This window comes from Orcinus orca, chromosome 14 (assembly GCF_937001465.1).
Source record: "Orcinus orca chromosome 14, mOrcOrc1.1, whole genome shotgun sequence".
Taxonomy (NCBI): domain Eukaryota; kingdom Metazoa; phylum Chordata; class Mammalia; order Artiodactyla; family Delphinidae; genus Orcinus; species Orcinus orca.
Window position 1 is genome coordinate 60,479,278 of NC_064572.1, and position 23,492 is coordinate 60,502,769.

The 23,492-nt window shown below is 49.4% G+C and overlaps 1 protein-coding gene and 1 long non-coding RNA gene across 4 annotated transcripts in view; one reads left to right on the forward strand and one right to left on the reverse strand.

Annotated features, from left to right (window-relative positions):
* The window catches only part of UBTD1 (ubiquitin domain containing 1), a 52,113-nt gene that overhangs the window by 695 nt on the left and 27,926 nt on the right, over positions 1 to 23,492 (forward strand). The window contains exon 2 of one of the 3 annotated variants that reach the window (XM_033425704.2): positions 4,507 to 4,545. The exons of the other annotated variants lie outside the window; for them this stretch is intronic. The gene's annotated coding sequence lies outside the window, so the exon portion shown is untranslated. The remainder of the gene's footprint in view (positions 1 to 4,506; positions 4,546 to 23,492) is intronic. 3 annotated transcript variants of the gene reach the window in all.
* On the reverse strand, positions 244 to 872 carry LOC125961136 (uncharacterized). The gene is made up of 2 exons (XR_007471484.1): positions 612 to 872; positions 244 to 536 (listed from the first exon to the last, which is right to left on the reverse strand). It is a non-coding gene; the product is annotated as an uncharacterized LOC125961136 (long non-coding RNA).

Genomic DNA, 23,492 nt, shown 5'->3' on the forward strand with positions numbered 1-23,492 from the left:
AGGAAATGTTTGCAGACCGCAGCTGGGCCGGCGGCGGGGAGGAGAGCCCCGGGCGGGGGCGCCGCTGGCCCGTCAGCGGTGCCGGGGTCGGACGCCCGCCCGTCGGGGCACGGCGCGGGCGGCCAGGCGTCCCCAGAACTCGGAGCGAGCGAAACGAGAACAGTCGCTCCTTCCAAAGACTGTGTCATTATCGGGCTGCAGATCGTGTCTGCCGGAATCCGACTTGCAAAAGCAGCGCAGGACTCTGGGAAAGAAATCTTTATTTTTCCCGCAGGGCTTTTTAGAGCCTCCCGGTCGTCTGAGAGTCTAGGAAAGGTGGGGTGCGGGGTGGGAATCGCACTCGGGTTGTTGGGATCCTTCCCAGCCTTGGGAATGGGATCTGCTCCCTGGTGATCCGCGAGGGCCGGCAGCTCCTTCTCACTTTCTGGGTACACTCCTCCTATCCTGGCGCTTCGCCTGGGTAAGAGGTCTGGCGGTCGTTTCCCCGGGTCTTGTACTCACTTCACTTCCTTCTCTGAGGGTGTTGCGAGGGCCTTCTGAGAATGATAAAATCGCAGACTTTAGAGCTGAAAGAGACCTTCGAAACTTGTCTAGAGTCCAGATAGACCTACCTCCTCTTGTCTATGAAAAGCCCAGCTCCAGAGAGGTTGAGCAGCTTGTCCCCAGCCACACAGCTAGTCAGTAGTACAGCTGGGGCTAGAATGCAGTCTCCTGTTCCACTCAACTGCCACATATCCCTTTATGTAAGAGGAGCCACAGGCAGAGTTGTTAATGAAGTAGAAACTCTAGTTGGAGTTTCCTGTCTCCTTTGACACCGAAGGTTTGTGTTGCTTGAGTTCCGGAAACTGGGACGGAAGATGAGGGGAAACATGGGGGAAGCAGGGAAGGATGTCTGTGTGGTGGACAGGATGACTTGTGCAAGAAGCAACATGTGTTTATAGGGAGGACGATGTAAAATTTAGCGTTGCAGTCCTCTTGTCGGAGGGCAACCCTGGCCATTCTTCTGACTGAGGAAAGTTGATTCTCAAATCCAAAGGCTTTCTTCCTTTCATTCATTCACTTATTCAACAAATACTTATTATTTATGTGCTCAGCCCACATAGTTGATTTGTAGCATTTTTTATTGTTGACAACCCTCTCCCATTTGAAACTCCAACACCTCCCCCAACTTTTCCCTCCTTGGCATTGTTTTTTTCTCTGATCACTCCCGCCCGCCATCACCTCCTAGTGTGGGACGCCCATGGTTCAGTCTGACATTCTGTTTGTTTCTCTCATCATGCTCCCTCCCAGAGGAATCTTACTCAGCCCCCCAACTCGTCCATTGGGAAGGCCCCTATGCTGTATCTTCAACTATTGTCTCTCCAACCCCAGACTCATATATCTAAATGCCCACTAGACACAGATGTAGTTAACCTCAGGTTCAACAGTTCTAAAACCAGCTCTGCATCTCTCCTCCTCAACTAGCTTCCCTTTACTCTTCCATTCTTCCAGCTGCCTAAATTTATACTTTGAAGAATTCTCTCTGCTGTCTTTGTCTCCATGTCCTGGAGGAGTCATTCTCTGGGCCCTGCTGGTTCTTCCTTCAGCAGGTCTTACAAACCTGCCCTTTGTCACCTCAAGGCCAACTCATCTCCCAGACTGAAGTTAGTTCCCCACCAAAGGCAAATACATCTTCAGTTATTCATCCAGTGCGTGCACATGGTAGTGTCCCAGAAGGCATTTGTTAAATTAACCTGTTCTGAATCCTGTAAGTTCTATGTTCAGAAATCTTTCTGCCCCTCCCACTCCTACAAGAACTTTAACTTTCAAGGCTGTTCAAATCTGGTCCAGTCCTACCTTTTAAGGCGTGATTTCTTTCTCTTCTTTGACATTAATGTCACCTGTGTTTGCTCATGCCCTTTCCCCCTTCTTATCAAGAGCCTTTCTTCTCTTCAAGGTCCACCTCAAATCCCTTATCTTTCTGGAAGCACCTTGCCTGACAAGTCCCCCCCACCCCCCAGCAAACATGATTGCTCTTTCTGAGAACTCCTGCAGTCCCATTATACCACTTACTTAACAATTATCTACTCCACATTATTAGTCATTTCTTTGATGTTACAGTCATATCAGCAACTGCACTGCAAGCCTTGTGTGTGTGTGTGTGTTTGTGTGTGTGTGTCTCTCTCTCTGTCTCACTCATTCATATAGTCATACACACACACACACACACACTAGGTGCTTATCACAATGACTTGTACAGAGGAAGGACTCAATATTTGTTGATTTCAGAAGGCTTACACGGGAATTCCCTGGCAGTCCAGTGATTAGGACTTGGCTCTTTCCCTGCCATGGCCTGGGTTCAGTCCCTGTTGGGGAACTAAGATTCCACAAGCCATGTGGCGCAGCCAAAAAAAAAAAAAAAATTAAAAATAAATTAAATAAATAAATAAAATTTTCACCTAAATGTTTTACTGAGGTATATATCTGCATTTTAAAAAAATGTTAGTGTATCTTTATTTTACTTCTGTGGGTCCTACTATGAATAGCTTTATTCATACAGTCCAAAGCCAAGGGGAACTCTGGAGGATGACAAGTTTGGTATAAGGGATGGACTCTCTCTTTTTTTTTTCCTTTTAAGTAATTTATTTATATATTTATTTTTGGCTGTGTTGGGTCTTCGTGGCTGCACGCGGGCTTTCTCTGGTTGCATTGAGTGGGGACTACTCTTCGTTGTAGTGCACAGGCTTCTCATTGCGGTGGCTTCTCTTGTTGCAGAGCACAGGCTCTAGGCACACGGGCTTCAGTAGTTGCAGCACACAGGCTCAGTAGTTGTGTCTCATGGGCTCTAGAGCGCAGGCTTAGTATTTGTGGCGCTCGGGCTTAGTTGCTCCACGACATGTGGGATCTTCCTGGACCAGGGCCCGAACCCATGTCCCCTGCATTGGCAGACAGATTCTTAACTACTGCGCCACCAGGGAAGCCCGGGACGGACTCTTTCTTAACTTCACAGCGTGCACCTGGCATTCCTGTGACATCTGCAGTTTACCCTTTGACAAGGACATAGTTTCATGTTGTAAGACTAATGCCTAAAACTCCCCCTGCCTCCCACCATAACTCTTATCTTTCCTTCACCACTGCCGTAGTGGGAAGAAACCCTCAACAGAGAGCTAAAACCTGACTTCTAGGTCTAGGCCTGCAGCTGGGTAACCCTGGGCAAGTCATTAACCCTCTCTGGGTCACACTTGCAATATCTCAGAAAGGGAGGGGGCTATACCAGATCATTAGAGCTGTTTTTACCATCTTCACAAAGGCAGCTGTTCTACACTGGAAAGTTAATGAGCTGAAATCTTACGCATTCTTATGTCACTCTTTGGCCTTTGTTCTGTCTTCCTAGTCACTTGATGGGTGAAGCAGAGACACAAGGCCTACCGGTCAGGGAGTCTTCCAAGAGCTAGAAGGATTAGGCGGTACTCTCATCTCATCAAGATTTGTGGTTGTCACTCTTTTTTTTTAACCTATTACTCTTAATACATTCTCAGTAGGTCTGAGTTCTCCCCTTCAGGTGCTGGGTGGTCTTTGCATGCTCCAGAGAATACGTGGGGAATTACTCCTTTGGGGGGCTCCCACCAACCCATGCATATACCCTGGATAGATCTGATATCTCTGCCCATGAAGTGGGTGAGGCAGCCCCTCCCAGGCCCATCCCGGGGAGAAATAGAGGTGGTAGAACAGGCAGGTGTCTTGCCCAGTTCCACCCTTTGAGAATGTGGCAAGGCTGAAACCCAGCTATCTGTGATGTGCCAAGCATATCCACTTACGTTCTGGAATCTCAAGCTCGGGGTGGACAGACCCAGGGCCCTGTTTTGGGCTGGCTGGGCTTGGCTCTGTGGTTGCAAGAGAGCCTACTTCTCATTGTGTGGGCTGCTGTGGCTATTCTTGAGGGAGTAATTGGGCAACTTCTCCATTTGCTCAGTAAATATTTACTGAGTGCCAGGCACATTGCTGGCTGTGAACAGACAGAGGGTCCTTAGCCACATGGAGCTTATAGTTTTGGGGGGTGCAGACAGTAAATATACAAAGTGTGTGTGATCATACATAGAAATCCGGTATGATAATACATACAATTTTGTATTATTACGTATGCTGGTGACTCCCACATGTATAATTTCAGCCCAGTTTCTCCAACTCCAGCCTTGTATATTTTGCTGCCTGCTCAACACACCTAATGTCTAAAAGGCTTCTCAGTTTAACATTTCCAAAACAGAAAGAAGGCCCACCCCACCCCCTGTCCTCCCAAAGTCAGCCAATGGTGATTTCATCCTTCCAGTTGCTCAGGCCCCCAAAACTCTAATATCATCCCTGACTCCTCCCTTTTAATCCCACCTCCACTTAATCAGTAGATCCTGTTGTCTTTGCCTTACATGTATCCAGAACCTGACTCTCACCATCTTCACCACTTTCACCCTGGTTTAAGCTACCACTGGCCTTTTAACTGACCTTCCTGCTTCCTCCCTTGTCTCCCGACAGACTATTTTCATCACAGCAGCCAGAGAGATGCTGTAAACTGTAAGTCAGACTTTGTTACTCCTTTGCTCCCCGTCTCATTCAGAGTCCTTGTGTTGGCCTACAAGACACGATAGGATTTTCAACACCTTGCCTTTCCTCAGCCATCTCTTGTTCTTCATCCCCTGTTCCACCCCCTAAAATCTGAATGGGTCCCTCTCTCTCCTCCTCCAAGGCTCCTCCCTTCTTGTCAGTCAAGGCCTCCCAGGCCATCCTTTTTTTTTTTTTTTTTTTTGCGGTACGCGGGCCTCTCACTGTTGTGGCCTCTCCCGTTGTGGAGCACAGGCTCCGGACGCGCAGGCTCAGCGGCCATGGCTCACGGGCCCAGCCGCTCTGCGGCACGTGGGATCTTCCCGGACCGGGGCACGAACCTGTGTCCCCTGCATCGGCAGGCGGACTCTCAACCACTGCGCCACCAGGCCATCCTTTTTAAAACTGATCCCCTTCCTTCCACTACCTGCTCTCAGCATTATCTACCACCTTTTCCCTATTTTATTTTTCTCCCTGGCACTCACCACCGCCTGACATTGGCTATCTCCCCTACTACGTGTGACCTGAGATTTTTATTTTTTCGTTCCATGGCACCTAGAGCAGCACCTGGCATGTAGTAGGTGCATAATAAATATTTGTGGATGAAGCTAGTGTGTAGAACAGAGTGGGTACAGTCTGTAGAAGAGCAGGAATGAGCAGGCCTGATTGCTGTCTCATCTTAGGTGGGTGGATGTATCCTAATGGACGGATTTAACTGCAACCTCAAAGTGGTGTTCTGTTCCTGGGACTGGCTTCTCTCTCACCCCAGGCCTGGGTAAGGTCTCAAATACCTGGGATGTAATTTCCTGTGGTTTGGGAGCCTCTTGCTAGGAGTTGCTGGGGCTGAAGCAGGAGGACAGAGTGAAGCCCCTTACTAGGGTCCCAACCAAGCAGTTAGCACTTTCTTGTTATTTTACGTGTGCAACTATGTAAGAGTGGACCCTTCTCCCAGGCACACATGGTATTTGTGGTCATTAACTCAAGAGGTGGGTGTGGGGTGGTCTGATAGAGTGTGAGGCAGGAAGACGGGTGACGTGGACTCCAGGCCTCTCTACCCATTGAATTGACTTGCTGGGGAATTTTTAGAATCATAGAATTTTAGAGCTGAAAAGGAACTTAAAGATTTCTTTAACCTCTTTTTCTTTTCCAGCTATTAAAAAGAGAATAAAGGTATGTCTACTCCCTGCCAAGTTCACAGAAATATGGTGCAAACTATATAAAAACTGCATAAGCTCCTTTAAGTTTTGAGTATGCTAAGGTCAAGAAATTGTGGTCAAGGTTGAGCATATTCAAAAGGGAGGGGGTGTGGTCTCTTTGCCACTTTCTTGAATGGTGATCTTGGGCAAGTCATTTGTTTGCTCAGTTAATCATCTCTTAAAAAAAAAAAAGATGATATTTCCAGTTTACTTCAGAGAGATGTTATGGGGATAAAATAAACTAACATTGTTTTTAAAATCACTTTCATGGCTTAATGGTCTGCTCAGATATGAGGTCCCAATCCAGAGTGTGATCTGCCATTGATGGGAAATAAGGCCTTGGTTCTCTGCTCCTTCCTAGTTGTGTGTGCAACTTTAGACAGGCCTCTTGATCTCTTTGAGCCTCAGTTTCCCCATTTGTACAATGGGATGACTGCTGCCCTGCTCACCTCCCAGAGAGATTGTAAGAATCAAGTGCGATCCTGGATGAAAGGAGACTTTGTGAACTTATGAACTTCCCATTATTCAAAGGTAGAGGATTTTTACACACAAAAACCATAGCCAGTGATTTTCCCCAGATCATTGAAGCTTACTCTTTTTTAAAGAGCAAAACTATAAAAGAAATGTTTAAAAACTATTTTTGGATGGGAATCTTTCTGAAACGGATGATATGCTTCCCAGCAAAGTATACTGAGCATGAATAACCTCCTCTTTGCAACTTGGGGGTGTTGAGTTTGGACCTGTATGTACAAAGCCCTGCTTGGTGGAGATGGGGACCACAAAAGCCTCTTTCTCTCAAAAGCCTTTATCTCTGAAAGAAGGTGAGGGTGAACTTGTGGCAGGTGGAAGGTAAATTGCTGAGGAAGAGCCCATTACACAGTGGCCTGCCTCGAGGTCCCAAGCAGTATTGGTGTGGGTAGGCTCTTGAACCCTGTTCTGGGCTCTGAATGAAAATAGCAGTCCTGCCTGATCAGTTACTGTACTCATGACAGTGTGAAGCCCCCAGGCTTTTCAGAATGTAGGACATTGGGTCCCAAACTAGATGGTTCCCAGCTGCTGTGCTTTTGGGGTTCACATTTCCACCTATAATTGTTGCTCTGTCTTCTCCCTGGTAGTCAGTGTCACTTTTTTTTTTCTCATTAAAAAACTTGTGGTTAAATATACACAAGATAAAATACACCATCTTAACAACTTTTTTCTTTTTTTTTTTTTTTTTTTTTGGCGGTACGCGGGCCTCTCACTGTTGCAGCCTCTCCCGTTGTGGAGCACAGCCTCCGGACACATAGGCTTAGCGGCCATAGCTCACAGGCCCAGCCGCTCCGCGGCATGTGGGATCTTCCCGGACCGGGGCACGAACCCGTGTCCCCTGCATCGGCAGGCGGACTCTCAACCACTGCGCCACCAGGGAAGCCCCTTAGCAACTTTTAAGTGTACAGTTCTGTAGCATTAAGTATATTCACATTGTTGTGCAGCCATCACCACCATCCATCTTCACAACTTTTTCATCTTCCCAGCTAAAAATCTGTACCTATTAGACACAGACTCCCCATTCTCCCCTTCCCCAGCCCCTGGCAACCACCGTTCTATTTTCTGTCTCTATGAATTTGACTACTCTGGGTACCACATAGAAGTGGAATCAGGCAATATAAGTCCTTTTGTGCCAGGTTTATTTCACTTAGCATAATATCTTCAAGTTTCATCCACGTTGTACATGTGTCACTTGCCTTGCTTTTTAGGGGTGAATTCTATTGTATGTCTATACCACATTTTGCTTATCCATTCGTCTGTTGATGGACACTTGGGTTGCTTCCACCTTTTGGTTATTGTGAATAATGCTCCTATGAACATGGGTGTACAAATATCTGTTCGAATCCCTGCTTTCAGTTCTTTTATGTATATGTCTAGAAATGGGATTGCTGGATGATATGTTAATTCTGTGTTTAATTTTTTGAGGAGCTGCCATACTGTTTTCCTCAGCGGCTGCACCATTTTACATTCCCACCAGCAATGCACATCCTAACCAATGCTTGTTATTTTCTGTCTTTTTGATAATAGCCATCCCAATGGGTGTGTAGAGGCATCTCATCATAGTGGTCACTTCTTGAGATCCTGACTACCAGGCTCAAATAGCAGCCCCTCCAGTTTCCTGGGGGAACATATGGCTGAGATTGTTAGACTCGTACCTAGAGAGAGAGTAGATGGGCTCAAAGTGAAGCCCGAGGGCCCTCCAGAGAGGGAAGTACAGGAGTTTGGGCAGGTAGATTCTGTGACATCTTTTCTGGTCAGTCAGAATCTGGCTTGCTTCTGGGTTTCTAATAATGTGGTCGATGGCTGGGATGGATGGACAGTGGCTTCCAGTTAAGCAAAGCAATTCTTTGTTGTTACAATTCATGTGGCTCCCGAAGAACGTTAATGCTGTCTTACTCATATTGAGTGCTCCCTTTTGCACAAGAGATGCAGGACTATGGTTCAGGTGGGAGCACTTGGGATGGGTAAAAGGCAGGGAGTATTATAATGACATGGCCTCCTGGTGGGCTTGTCCGCTGCTCCAGGCCATGTGCTTCTCTCTAAGCTGTTGGGGACAAGATCTCCCTGCTTTCTGAGCCCACAGGGAAGGGGGACCAAACTTAGTGTACCCTCACACCTCTGACCAGCCCCAGGCCCTCAACTTGTGTCCCTTATTGCCCTCGGAAAGGGGAACCTGTCAGGAAAAGGGCTGGCACAGGGTATGGGGTGGGGGGAGTAGGGGGATGGGAACGGCTCCTCATTTGTACCTGTCTCCTCTGGGAGGCTGCCACCAGAGCCCAAACCTAGGCAGCCAGCCAGTTACCAGGCAGCCTGGATCTTAGAGGCGAGCCTGTGGACTTGGAATTTTGTTCTTTTTAAAAAGGGGCTTGTAGAGATGAAATTAGCAACAGCTCACCTTTGCTGGGTGTGTACCATGTGCCAGGAGCCTCCTGTGCAGTATCTTGATTAAACTTCATATCCATCCTATGGGTGAATACTATTATCACCTTTTCACAGCAGAAGAATGGAGCCTTAGAAAGGTAATGTCTCCTCTCTAAGGCCATGCAGCTTGTAAACAGCAGGGCCTGATCTCAGAGCCTGAGCTTTTGGCCCCTGTATAGTTTACCTTCCCAGGAATGGGAGGAAGAGAGCACAGGGTTTTTTTGTTTTGTCTAAACAAGAGTTTGTTATTGAGTACCTTAAGGCACCCTGCTCACCTTGTTCAATCATCTCTTTTGATTCTCCTCATTTTGCCTTATGAGAACATTCCTACCCAATTTACATAGGGGAAGGTAAACTGATTTCTGGTGGTCACAGGCTGAGCAGAGGCAGAGCTGGGACTCACTTTAATACTTTGACTCAAATTTCAGTGCTCTGAGCTCATTCCATTGTGCTGCCTCCCCCCATCCCCATGAGAAGAATCGGGAGGTGGCTGTGAAGTCTGCAAAGCTGCAAGGACTGGAGTCACTCCGCTCCCTTCCCATTGCTGTCTCCTCATCCTCTCATTTCCTCACCCCCAGGCTATATCTCGGGGTCCCATGAGTCCATCATTATGCATCTAGTACTTGGCACTTTGGCACATAGTAGGTGCTCAGTAAATGTGCATTGCATGTTTGAGGGCTGAGTGTGGTGGAAGCAGTAGAATCTCAGCCAGATTGTTCCTGAAGAGGAACACCAGCAGAATGCAAACAGCATTGTTTTCTCCCTCTTCTCCCAGAAGGAACCTCCACTTCCCAATGCCCAGATGCCAGGGACTTGAAGAAAAGAGTGCCTTGGCTCTGCAGACTTTGAATTACCCCCAAATTCCCAAGGGAAAAGAGGCAACAGAGTTACATTAGCAAAGTGCTTGCAGGATCAGGTGTCATTCTTTGTAATTAATAAGACTAATGATCCCTTGCTATGTTCATTTTGCCATTTTCAAAGTGCTTTCTCAAATATTATGTGTCATTTGATCCCCACAACCATCCTGTTAGGTGATCAGGACAGGAATCATTTTTCCTGTTTTACCGATGAGGATACTGAGACTTAGGATGTTAAGAGCTGCCCAAGGTTGTTGACAAGTAAGTTAGGCAGAAGCCATGGGAGGCAATGGCTCCTCTGCTTTCTCATTGTGGTGAGAAAGCCTCAGGTCAGAGCCTCAGTTTCTGCATCTGTGAAATAGGGACAAGAGTAGACCACTTCAGGTATTCAGGGATTAAATGTGATGATTTGTGTGAAGTGATCAGTGCAATGCTCACACAGGGAGATGCTTAGCAGATGATGGCAGTAGGCCATTAATGACAATAACCTAGGCTAAGTTCATTGTTTCTTTGGGGACTTGTATTCTACTGACTCTTGTTCAGCTCAGAGTATTGGGAAGAGCAGAGTGTAGCCTCCCTTACCTTGACCTGGGAAGTCCGACTCTGGCCACCCTCTGGCCCTTCGCCTGCACTCAGAGTGTATAGCAAGGACTGACCCTGAATTTCTTTTGATTTGCAAAATCTGAGGTCTTTCAAAGAGGACGTTTATAAGGTAAGAGTTTTTCTTTTGGTAACAGGTAATTATGACAATTATGACAAATATTTTATTCACTGAGTATCCATTTGCATTTTTTTATCCTAGCTCCTCCAGCTCATTAGCTGTGTAATCTGGGCAAGCTGTTTTGGATTTGGGGGCCTCACCTTCCTCACCTGTAAAATGGAGATAACAGTATCTACTCATAGGGTTGTCTTGAGGATGAAATGAGTTAAAGCACGTAAATGCTTAGACTGGTGCCTGGGGCATATTAAAATATTCAGTAAATAGTAGTTTTTTTTTTTTTCATTATTATCAGCATGCTTGGCACTGTATTTAAGCCAGCTGTCCCCAGCCTTCTTCTTCCTCCCAAGTTGAGATATATGGCCAATGAAGTTCATATACAAGACCTAGCTTCTGCTCTGTACCCTGGCTATTTACCATTCTTGTAACTCCACTCATTTAGGAAAACAAACGGGAAGCAAGTTGCACAAGAGTGATATTATTGCAGAGATAGCCTTGAATCTAGCTTCTTTTTTTTTTTTTTTTGCGGTACCCGGGCCTCTCACTGTTGTGGCCTCTCCCGTTGCGGAGCACAGGCTACGGACGCGCAGGCTCAGCGGCCATGGCTCACGGGCCCAGCCGCTCTGCGGCATGTGGGATCCTCCCGGACCAGGGCACGAACCTGTATCCCCTGCATCTGCAGGCGGACTCTCAACCACTGCGCCACCAGGGAAGCCCCTAGCTTCATTTTTTTAAAAATGTGAATCATTCACAAAAACTTGAGAACTTCAACTCTTGTTAGTTACAGATCTCTTGCAATGTCCCGCATATTCTTGCCGATTCCAGCAACAACTAGTAGCTGCTTTTCTGGGCTCTCTTGGAACAGATGCAAACACTTCTTGCCTGGTAGGTTCAGGGCTCGGGAGTGCCCTCAGTGTGCTCATCCTCAGCTTGGCAGAACATGTCTGGGTCTGCTGGGGCTTCCTTCCTGGAGCCTGGCACCTCCTCCATGAACTTCCAAGAAAGCAGTGATAAACATCACAGCAGGGCCACTTGTCCACACTTGATACACAACTCCCTGCAACTGGATTCAAAAACAATTGTTTTATAGTTATTATATACTGCTGTTTATTGAGTACTAACTGTGTAGCAGGCCCTGCACTAGGTACTTCATACACATCTCCTCTAATCCTCCTGTTAATTCACTGCAAGTGATGTTGTCCTCATATTAGGGGAGAGGCTCCGTGTATACTAACTATTGCGCCCAGGGTCACATGGTGAGAAATGGAAGATTTCGGATCCCAGGTTACTGTTTTCCATTTTCAGCCCTGCATTCCTTCCATGAAACACCTGCCTCACTGTCAGTTTCAACTGAGGGCTCACCGGGTCCTAAACAGGTATAGCTGGTTTACTGACGTCATTGCCACCCATGACTATCAAATAGTCTGCTTCTGCCAGTTCTTGCACTATGTATCCCAAGTATGTTAGGAAGTGCACTTTGCGACAGCCTTCATGGGTTTGTCCCCCCTTCCACCTCTCCCCACCTACCCCTACTGCAGTGTCTGCTAAACAGACCACACTGTCCTCTGTAACATGGGATATCACACATGGCATTGATTTTTTTCACTTATGCAATGCGCTCTGTTCCCCCAAAATAGACTGTCACGTGGCCGGAGCATTTCCTTTCACGAACCCTCACAGCAGCTCCAGGAATCATCACCCCTGAAGCAGTCCCGTTTATGTGGTGATTACCACGTGCATTAGGCACCCTACTACATGTTTGACATCACTGCCTTCAGTGTTCACGTCAGCCCCAGGAGGTAGGCATAATTACCTCCACTTTACAGATGAGGAAGCCGAGGCTCAGGGAGGTTAAGACCCTAGTCCACGAAAGTGGGGGAACTGCTGTTTGAATCCTAGTAGTTGTACCCCAGGGGCCTGTATCTTAACCGCTATGGGAAACTGCCCCTAAATATTCACCGTAACTGCCTTGTCCCGGCCGTGGTGTTAGCACAGGGCGCAGCGTGAAGAGTCAGTTCCTTTCCTCAAGGAGCTCACGGTGTGGTGGGCTGAATAATACTGAGCTTCTGTGATCTGTTTTTATTTATTCCATTTCCATGTGGGCACACCCAGGTGTGCAGATTCATGACACACAGCTCCAAGGTTGCAGGGTGAGCTGAGGGGACAGTCCCCGGTGAGCTGGCAGTGCTCTGTACGGCTGTGTTTATGCCCCAGGTTTACTTCTCCGTTTGCTATTTGCCCTTCTTCCCTGTGGGCTCTCACATCAGGTTCATAGAACCCAGAGCTCATCCGGGTCTGGCCCAGTGTGATATTCCTGTTTGTGGCCCAGTGCAGGGCTGGCTGGTGAGGACAAGGGAAGCCTTATTTGACTGGAAACTTGCTGCTATTATGGCTTTTTATAAGGCCCCAAATTATTTTTTGAAACATGCTGTATGCGCTGCTATTTGGTCCCGCTCCCTGAGGAGCAGAGTGGGCTAGTCTTTGGAGTCCATAGGCAGAAGGAAAGCTACATTGGACCCTTTAATCTGTAGCTGACCCCGCCTATCTGAAGCTGAGCTTAGCGTTGCCCTGCTTTGACGTATGTCCCATGGAAGATCCAGGGCCTGGATGTCTGGTCCATTTTTGGCCATTAAGCACGTTTTCCCGCGGCCCCGGACAGAGATTCTCAGTCTGCTACTGTTGACAGCACCACTCCTTGGGCATTCGCCTATGCCAGGGGCCTAGGCCCAGGGGAAATATCCAAGGAGAGACTTCAGCCTGTGGGCCCTGTTCTGCATGTGTCTGGCTCACCACCCGATGCTCGTTTGGATATGGATTGATGGGGACCCCTTTTGTAGGCTGGGCCTGGGGCCTCAGTTTTTAGAGGTGAAATGATCCAAAAGCTGTGGGGCTGCTCAGAGTCCACCCTTCCCTTTTAGAAGAGCATTGGCATTAATAAGGAATTCGGCTGGAGGAACTGGTTCAGAAATGTCAAGCCCCTGGTCTGTGGTCTGTCCTGTGCAGTCAGAAGTGGAGCTGGTACCTGACCCAGGGAATTGACTCCATTTCCTGTGTCTTTTCTGTACATCCTGCCTCATTCCCGTGTATGCATAGTATACTTGTATGTCTCATCATCCATGATGGCTTACAGTCTATCTGGGGGAAGGAGCAAAGACAAATAGAGGTGTGATACAATTTCAGGCAAGATAATGTGTAGACAAGTGCTGAATCATGCGGTGTAGACAGGTAGAGACAAAGGCAACGTGTAGACACTTGAGAAAGAGTCGAGGTTGGATAGGGCAGATATTAAGGGTAAGTGAGGAGAGTTTACAGCAGGGTTAGTGATTTGAGTAAGGGGTGCAGGTTGGAGAGAAGCAAGTAATACGATTTTCTTTATTGTAAAAGCAGTCTGTGTTTATGTAAAAAATGTGAGCAATACCAGAAAGCCCAAAGAAGAAAACCTCCTTCATCTTCCCACCACTCAGAGAGTCTCCATTCCCGTTTGGCGTTTGTTCTTCTAGCCTTTCTTTCTTTTTTATTTTTTAGGCAGTAGAATCAAATTGGCGGTGTACACCAAGGTTAAGGGAAGGTCTCGAATAGCAAATGGGGAGCGTAGGTCAGAGCAAGCCTCTGCTGGTTCCTTACACATGGAGTGCAATGAATGAAGTGCTTCAGGAAGAGGCACCCAACATCTGTGAGCAGATGGGATCGGAGCCTGTGAGGAAGCAGGGCCTCCTCCACCCAGAGCTGGGACTCAGATTTCGTCGCCCACTGCAGAAGAGTCTCAGGTTTACTCCCCACTGCTGCTTCCCAGGGGGTCAAGGGAAAGAATTTGTCCTGAGTCGTCTCAAAAGCTCGCTCCCCCCGACACACCCCCATCCCACAGACTCCTCTCTTTCTTACTTACCATCCGGTTTCTCGAGCAGAGTTCTCCCCTGGAGTTGGGGCCACACAGCCGATTTTTGCCACACCACAAAGCTGTGCTGCTACCTGAGGTCATTTCAGGGGAGAAACTATATATAGCGGAGGACTAGCATCAGGACATCTCCATATTGTTCTGACCGTTTAGCATTGCCCTTCAGCTGATGCAGACAGGGTCACCTGGGACTCAGCGCCTGTCAGATGGGCTCTGCGTTGTATCTTCAGCGCTTTCTCTGTGTTCCCCAGCCAGTGCTCACCCACACAGGACCGGGGTTCTGACCCCTCCCAGTTCCAAGAGAGCCTTTAAAGGAGCTGCCTAGGGAAAGGGGCAGTAGGGAGAGTTCAGAGCCCAGAGTTCTCTTCCAGCTCAGCCACTTGGCACCTGTGTGGCCTTATGCCTATGAATCTCTGGCTCCTCATCTGAATGATAAAGAAATTGGTCTGGAACAGGTATTTTTGTTTGTTTGTTTGTTTGCAGTACGCGGGCCTCTCACTGTTGTGGCCTCTCCCATTGCGGAGCACAGGCTCTGGACGCACAGGCTCAGTGTCCATGGCTCACGGGCCCAGCCGCTCCGCGGCATGTGGGATCTTCCCGGACCGGGGCAGGATCCCGTGTCCCCTGCATCAGCAGGCGGACTGTCAACCACTGCGCCACCAGGGAAGCCCAGGAATTTTGTACTATTGGTTTAAGCCACTGGAACCCTTTCAGATGCAAGCTTACAAGGTAGCCTGATATATACAACCAAATGGGCGTGCCCCTGGTTGAGGCTGGGGACACTGGAGACCCAAGAGGTTCCATTGAAGTCTCAGGGTCCCGCAGAGTGCACAATTTGAAAACCACTAGGTGAGACAACCCTCTGAGGTTTCTTCTTCTAGACTTAGGATTCATGGTCTGGCCTTGCAATGGCCTCTGGCATAAATGACCCATCAATAGGGGTGGAAACTTTGTGACCTCTTGGAGACTTTGATGGTCATCTTGGGGGAGGGGAGAATGGTACAGGGACAGAAATCTTGGGGCAGAGGTTTCTGTAGTGGGGCAGCCCAGGGGAGCACAGTTTGCAGATCCAGTTGGACGTGCTGGCCCGCACTGCCATGGGCTATTTTTCTCCAGCCTGCTCCCGTTTGCCTTTCCTTTGAGTGCTGGTTTGTCCCAAAGATGAGATGAAAATGAGGATATAATGCACTTCAGGCAAGGAACGTGCATTTAACTTAAGTTGCCTGGGGCTGAGTTACATACTTGATACGTGGAGTATTTGTAGAGCATGGTGGTACCTTTGGCAGGAATCAGAAAGCCAGGATCTGGGGCCAGTTTTCTTCATTCAGCAAGTTTGTTTGTCAGGCACCTGCTTTGTATTCCTGGAGAAGCATAAGGGAGATCCCAGCTTTGTTAGGACCCCTTGATTTCGAGTTAACAGAAACCAGCTGAATCTAGCTTAAGCACAAAAGGTGATTAATTACAGGGTTTCAGGGGGTGCGCAGGACCCCACGGCAAGATTGCTGCCTGGCCTTAAGCAGGGATTGGAAAAACCTTGTCAGATTCTCCCTCTTCCCCTCAACTCGGCTTCTCCTTGGGCTTCCTCCTGTCTCTGCAGCCGGGCTTCCTCCTCCTTCAGGCCACACGGCCCCAGTGTTCCTGCTGCAGCTCCAGCCACACTCAGGGGGGCTTAGCTCTCCCAGCCCAAAGTCCAGATTACCAGAGCAGTGGGTCCAATTGGCCCAGCTTGGTCCACTCAGCTCCAGCCAGGGGGTGGGGTCACATGCAGTAAAACCTGTCTCGTGGGGGCCACTTCTGACCCCGTGCGGATGCGGGGCAGCTCCAGAAGAGGGGCACTCGTGAGCCGCACAGACAGCTCCAAAGCTGTGAGCTCCTCCAGCCCTCGGTGAGGAGCTCCAGTCCCAGGGCAGGAGCAGGTGTAAGAGGAGCACTTACTAGGCTCCCAGGGAGGCAGGAAGAGAAGTGACCCTTGGCAGAGCCTGCTTGTTGCCGAGTACACGGCTCTTCCAGTTGGGGCTGTCAGACGGAGGCGGCAGGGCTCCCCGGGCTGGTGTTGGCAGTGTTCCCCACAGAGCAGGGGCCCCTCCGCGTTAGCTCAGGGGGAAAGGGTTTGTTGGCAGGATTACAGCGAGGCAGCCGGCCTCATGGGAGCTGGGCCTGAAGAGCAGTCAGGAATGGAGGCGGCTCTGTCTTTTGGGGGCTGTTGGCCTCTCCGCTTGTGTCTGAGCATCTGCTCCTGGCTTCCCCCTCCGTAGACCCAGCCTTCTCTTCTTACTCATCGGCTTGTTCCGTGACTGAGCACACCAGTGCCAAGTTCTGGCAGCGAGTAGATTGGCTACTCTGTGGCCAGGGACCACCCAGGTACAGGCAGCAGGTGGGCGCCTGATCCTGCAGGATGCTGGGCTGCCCCTTTCAGGACTCTGGGCAGGGCAGGTGTTAAGAAATGGTCTCCTCATACCTCCTGCAGTCAGGGGGAATGCTTGTGGACAGAGGAGAGGGGAGCCTGGAAGATGGAAGAGAGGAGGGGGCTCAGGAAGGGGGACCAGTCTGAACTGAAGCAAGGGTGCAGGGAGGGGCCGGGGGGCCAGTGCATGCTTCGGGGAGGGGACAGTAAGAGGCAAGGCCTGAAAGGCACCTTGAGAGCTGAGCTGTGGGCCAGGGGTGTGGAGGGGATGGGGAGCCACTGGGAACGTGTGGCCAGGGCACGCTGCCGGGGACTCGAAAGGGTACCCTGGACTCCGAGGCTGAGAAGGATGGCTGGGGAAGGGATGGAGCATGGCTGAAGACAGCCAGGCCAACTAGGGGGAGGAGGGGAAAGGTCTGCCCTGATATGTTGGGAGTGGAAGTCCCTTTGAAGAAAGAATCCACAGGATTGGGTGACAGGTTGTCGGAAGCAGAAGGAGGGCCAGAGGCGTGGGGGGAGGGGTGGGAACATTGGGGAGGGCCTAGCGACACTGGGAACTTGGGGAAGGGAGGCTCCTCTAAGGAGAGAGATCGTTAGCCTTACAGAGCAGCAGGGCTGCTGGAGTGCTTGTTGTTTTATGTTGGGAGAGCTGAGCAGAGTTAACAGAGAAAGGGAAGTCCCAGGCTAAAGGAAGACTTCTGGAGAATGGGTCCTGGGCCCACCAGCTCTGCTTCTCAGGAACTGTGATCCTGCCCAAGGCGCTCAGCTTCCTCATCTTCAAAATGGGAACAATATCTGCCCAGTCTTCCTCCTAGCGATGTGAGGAAGGTCAGAGGTCACACACATGGCGATGCTTTGTACAGATGCGGGCAGCCTTGATACTGTGGCTGTTGGTGTGACGGCCTGCACGGTGACCCCCTCTGCAGGGTCAGGGAGCCTTCCTTCCCGTAGCCACCCCCGACTCCCGGATGATGTCGCTGCCAACTCCATGTTACCTGGGGTCATGTTGAGATCAGCACCCTTCTGGAATTTGAGCCTGGGGGTACCTGGATGGCCGATTAGGTCTAAGATTAGTCACCCCTCACCAACTTCAAGCATTCTCCTGATGGGTGCTGTGTGTGTGTGGAGTCCAGTGGGCCGACTGAGGCTGAGCTCTCCCTCTGGGAGAAGGAGAAGAGGCAGTTGGGGAAGGGCGGGATGTGGGCAGGCTGAACCATGTACATTTCAGAGTGGAGCTGGAAGGTGATTTCTCCCCTGCGTGGGCCTCCTTGGCCTGTTCCCCAAAGAGAAAACCACAGAGCACTTGTTTGAAAGTTCCTAGGAAAAGGGGAAATGATGAAACCTGCATCCTGTTTTGCCACCAGCCTAGGGAGGAGGACCCAGGTGGGGACAATAGATGGTGGCAGTGACAGGAGTACTGGTGAAATCCTGGGGCCTGCAGAGTTGGGGCAACAGAGGCTTGAGGAGGGGACCCAAGGTCAATGAGGGGAGAGCGTGTGGCCCTCCTTCCCGTTCTGTCGCCACCTTGCTCCATTTAGTAGCATCCGGCAGCCTGATAGCCTGCTTCGTTTTCCCCAGCCACCCCTCCCTCAGGATGTGGCCCGGCTTTCCCCTGCTGCCCACGTCCTGTGCTTCCTGGCTTCCTCCTGGCTCACCTGCAGCTTCCTGTCTCTGGGAAGGCCGACTTCCTGTGCCCTCCTGTCTTTGGTTTGGGTCTTTCCCTGGTGCTTTCTCTTTTTCCCCCTCCAGCCCCTTTGGCTGTTTCTGTCTGTTTCACTCCTACAGAGTCTCTGCTCCTCCCAGCCCAAGTGAGACTTTGTATCCTCCTGCCAGCTCCTTTCCAAACTCGGGCCCCTTGGAGTATTACTTTTCCTAAATCGCAGCAGCTGTGCATTTTGCTGGCCTACCCAGCTGTTCTTGTCCTTGACCACAGAGGTCATGTCGTTTATGACAATAAATAGAAAATGAGAATGAGAGGGTTGCCCGGTGCCTCTGGGCTCCCCTTCCAGCTGCCTGCAATCCTACTGGGAAACAGGAATAGTAATAAAAATAATAAAGCTAATGCTTATGCTCTGCATTTTCACTTATCATTTTCCAGATGCTGTGCTAAATATCTTACATGCCTTATTACATTTAATCTTCATAATAACCTAGAGACATAAGTTGTATAGTCATCCTCTCACAACCTGAGGGAAACTGAGGCTCCAGAGGTTATGTAAGTTGTCTGACATTACCTGCGAGTAAGCGGCAGAATGAGAGTAGAACTCGTGTGGGTCTGACTCCCATGCCCATCTCCTAACGTTGGCGACCTATCTGCCTTCCACTGGAGGAGGAGAGTTGCCACAGGGCCAGGCATCCCCTCAGCCCACCTAAATTTCCAAGTTCACCTTTCCCCCAGTTGCCTGTTGAAACTAGTAACTAGCCCAGATAAGGAACCCTTACAGTGTCCTTCTCAGAGCTGTGCTTTGTTTCTCGTTTCTCCGTACCCCAAACAATGGAAGGACCTTCAGGTGGCAGGGCACATAGTATTTCTCTTTGCTGTGGACTCCCCCATACCAGTGTCCCATTTTACAGATGGGAAAATGCCTCCTAGTCTTTTTTTTTTTTAATTCTTATTGGAGTATAATTGATTTACAGTGTTGTGTTAGTTTCAGGTGTACAGCAAAGTGAATCAGTTATACATATATCCACTCTTTTTTAGATTCTTTTCCCATATAGGCCATTAGAGAGTATTGAGTAGAGTTCCCTGTGCTGTACAGTAGGTTCTTATTAGTTATCTATTTTAGATATAGTAGTGTGTATATCTCAATCCCAATCTTCTAATTTATCCCTCTCTCCCCCACCCTTAACCCCGGTAGCCATCAGTTTGTTTTCTACATCCTCCTAGTCTTAAGAACTTAATTTGACATTATCCAGACAAAGGAACTTCAGAACTAGAAATAATAGTCTAATCTCTTGACTTCCATTCGATACTCTTCCCACTGAGATCATGTTGCCATTCTGTTCTGAGTGTGCTAGAACTATGCCCCAGAGGTTGCCTCTTCCACACATTCTGTTTAGAACACTTCTGCTCTTTGCAGTCGGCCCTCTGTGTTCTATTCTTGTCTATGAGCGGTGATCATCAATGGGAGAGAGATTGAATCAAAATCTCTGGGGATTGGGGCATATAGGAAGTTTGAAAGAGCATATTCAGTATCGTAATCACATCTTAAGTTTGGAAAATAAACCATTTTTAAAATGTAAACTATCAAAGGTAGAGTTTGGCAAAAATCTTGCCTGATGTTACAGTAACTCCTAAGTCGGGCATGGCACAGTTGTGTGTGTGTGTGTGTGTGTGTGTGTGAAATCTGTATTTATCAAAAGGGTGTGTGCTTAAAAAGGCTGGGAAACGTGGTTTTCCAACAGGAGACTGTATTGTCTTGTCGTTCTGTGTCCTGCGGCCCTACAAGTGTTTACTGGAGGTGCCTCAGGATGGCTCGCACTATATGGGGGCATCCTGCCTGCCTTGTCTCGGTTGGACCGAACCCTCTTGGGGCTCTGGGTGGCCTACCCGATGGCTTTGTTGTATGCCAAATGAAGGTGATATCTAGTGTGGAGGCCCGGTCCTGGAGAGTTCAAAGCTAATCTGAAGTATATACCTTCATAAAGCTCAGGCGTGCATTGAGTTTGTATATGCCTGGCCCCATGCTTTGTCCTGGGTATGCAACTGAACAAAACAGGTATAGTCCTGCCCTCATAGAACCCACAGAGTAGTGGGGAAACAGATTATGCCCAAATAATCAAAATGCATATGACAAAGGGGCGAAGAGGGTGTTGGGAGAGAACTGTGGGGTAGGGGGAATGAACTATTTTGGGGTGGACGATCAAAAACACTTCCCTGACAAAGATGCCTAAGCTGACACCTGAAGGCTGAGACGGAGGGAGCCACGTTTGTCTCATGTGACCACACTCCACTTTGGCCAGGACTACTTGCTGGCCCATGAGACACCTCTAGATAAATTAGAAGGAGATGCTTTTGGGCAGAGGCAGTCCTGCTGGGGCCCATTGCTGATGATTGAACATGAGCTGGCCCCTGGTCCTGGTGCTTATGTGCTGGGTACAGTCCAAGGCGGGGAGGTGTGGGGGGAGGATTACCCAAGCCAGATAGAAGGAACTGCATGAGTGAAGGCCCTTGGACAGCAAACAGCTTGATGCCTTCCAAGAAGTGAAAGAAGCCATTGGAAGAAGCAAGTTGCCACCTCAGCTTTTCTCCCCTGGTAAGGAGGTATTTTCCCTTTCAAGGAGAAGGGAGAGAGAGGCCGTGTCTGGGGCACTGTCCAGAGCTGCGAGGCTGTCCAACAAGCACTTGGATTCTGGCTTCCATGGGGCCATAGTTAGTTGGTGAACGTCTGCTCCGACCTTCTTCCCACAGCAGATGTCCCTTCCACTGTGTCCTAGGAAGAGAGAAGGACCCTTAGGAGGGAGTTCTGGGGAAGCCAGGACAGAGACCAAAGCCCAGGGCCTTCCAGCTTCCATTCAGCCACCCCAGGACAAGTACCTACTCTGTGCCAAGTTCTGTGTTAATCTTGCCAATTTGGAATATCATGAACCTTTAACCTTTTTCTTTGTCTTACCTGGGACACACAGCCTTTCATTCCACAGGTAGGGATGATGGACTCAAATGCGAATGATGGCTGCTGGGTGCAGAGCTCTGCTCGCCTTGGGGGAGGAAGTGGCATTTGAGTTCGGTCCTAGGTGCGTGGATGCACATGGACCATTAATTTATGGAGTGGACTAAACTCTAAGCTCTTGAAGGGAGGGCTCCTGTTGTTGATGGTGCATCTGCAGTGCTTAGCGTGATGCCTGGCTCGTCACAGGTGCCCAGTATGATATAGAGATTTATTTGGAGATTCAGCATCTCTCCAGGAAGGCTGTCCAAATTCGAACCCAGGTTTCTGTCCCTTTGCCCGAGGCCTGCCACTGGCCACAGCTACCTAGTGACAGAAAAACTAAGGGATGTTTGAGGAACTTGAAATCATGTCTTGGGGAACTGGGACTGCTTGGCAAGAAAACACAAAGGCACAGGGGGATCAGGAACGTGGTCTTTAAATCCTCCAAGAACTGTTGTCGTGATACTGTTACCAGTTACTGAGCCCTTCCTTTGTGCCAGGCACTGTGCTAGGGGCTTCACGTATGCAATCTCGCTTAATCCTCGCAATAATCCAAAAAGGAGAATATTATTGTCCATATTTGGTAAGGGAGGGAACTGGGGCTTAGATTAAATGACCCCCAAGATTGTCTACCTGAGATTTAGAATGGATCTCTCTGACTCCCAGACCCGTAATTGCTGAGAGATTTTAACCAACCCAACAGCACTGCCTAGAGATTTTGTCATGTGCTTTCAGAAACTAGAGCTGGCACTCGTGGGTAGGAGCTCCAGGAAGGTAGTTTCCTGTTCCCCATAGGGTGATTTCTCTTCCTAAAGGAGAACAGTCTGAAATTAGAATGGGCTGCCCAGCTAACACTGCAGGACCTCCCAGGATCTTCAACTTCAATGGGATCTGGTTCTACAAAAGCTGAAGCTCTCCTGCCTTAGCCTGCTAGGGGCTTTTTCTGAACCGAGTTGACATGAGCAGCAGTACTCAGACTTCCTGGGTCAACCCAGCCTGGACTCTGTGTTCTGCTCCCTGTTCTCCCTGAAGCCCAAGCTATAGGGCTGGGTTCAGGTTTCTTCCAAAAGGAGCTGGGCAGGAATGTGCACCTGACCCCCTTTGGAATGGGCCACGCAACCACCTGGCCAGGTCTCTGGACCCTGGCATGGAAGCTGGCACTTGTTTGGGCTTCAGGGGAGGGCAGATTGGAGTGGACGCACCTATTCTGGGCTCTTTAGGGCTACAGATGTTTACATGCATACATTGATTGTCCTGTGCCTTTCACTTTGCCTCACTGACTTCCAGTGGCCATGTGGCTGGCTCCAGGATGCAGAAGGGTATGGGTTGGCTCTTGAGCCCCTGCCACACATCAAGTGAGTTGATATCAGTGGTTTACACAGGAGGCTGCAGGAGCAGGGGACAACCAATTGGAATTGCAAGACATGGATGAGATCGCCTTTTCAACTCCAGAGCATTTTGACCAGAAATTAGAGTTGGAAAGGCCCTAAAGGTGATATTGTCCAGCTACACACCCAGCGTGGAGTTGCTCCACTCAGCACCCCTGCCAGGCAGTCGGCCAGGCTTTCCTTCAACAAGGCTAATTTTGGATGGCTCTAATGAGGAGGAACTCCTTCCTGGCCCTCTGCAGAGTGTGTTCCTATGCACTGCCTTATTGCCTCTCACCGTGGCCTTGTGAGGGGGTCTGTATTCAATGAGCTTGCGTGATCCTGGGCAGGCTTTCTTTGTGTCTCCCACCCACTCGTTCTGCATGAGCACGTCTGCTTCCCTTTGGTGAAGTTTTCCTGTTACCACTCCTGGGATACGAATCCAGGTTAAGCATTGGTGACCTGTCTTACAGCGTGGTGAGGATCAAAGATAAGGCATAGGCCTTGCCCAAGTCATCCCACACGTGTGGCCAGGCAAGGACCACAGCCCCCGAGACGCTCAGTCTTGTCCTTTGCTGCTCAGGCACAGTCTGCCTCCCTCCTGATCTCTGGCATGTTTTATGTGCAAGATTCAGATTTCCAAACAGCAAGGTTAAAGCTTTTGGCTTCCTTCTTTAGAATGTACCTGGCTGGTGGGGTGAGTGTGGGGATGGACACGTAGGAGCCACATGGTACCAGGAACAGGACATAGCAGCAAGGAGGAGGGATCTGGAGGGGGGCCAGGGTGTGATGGCTGAGTGCCTCGGAGAAGGGCCACCGCCACGGGAGGCTGGGGCCACCCTGGTAACTCCCTCCTTTTCTCCTTCAGAGGTCTTTCATCTCCCT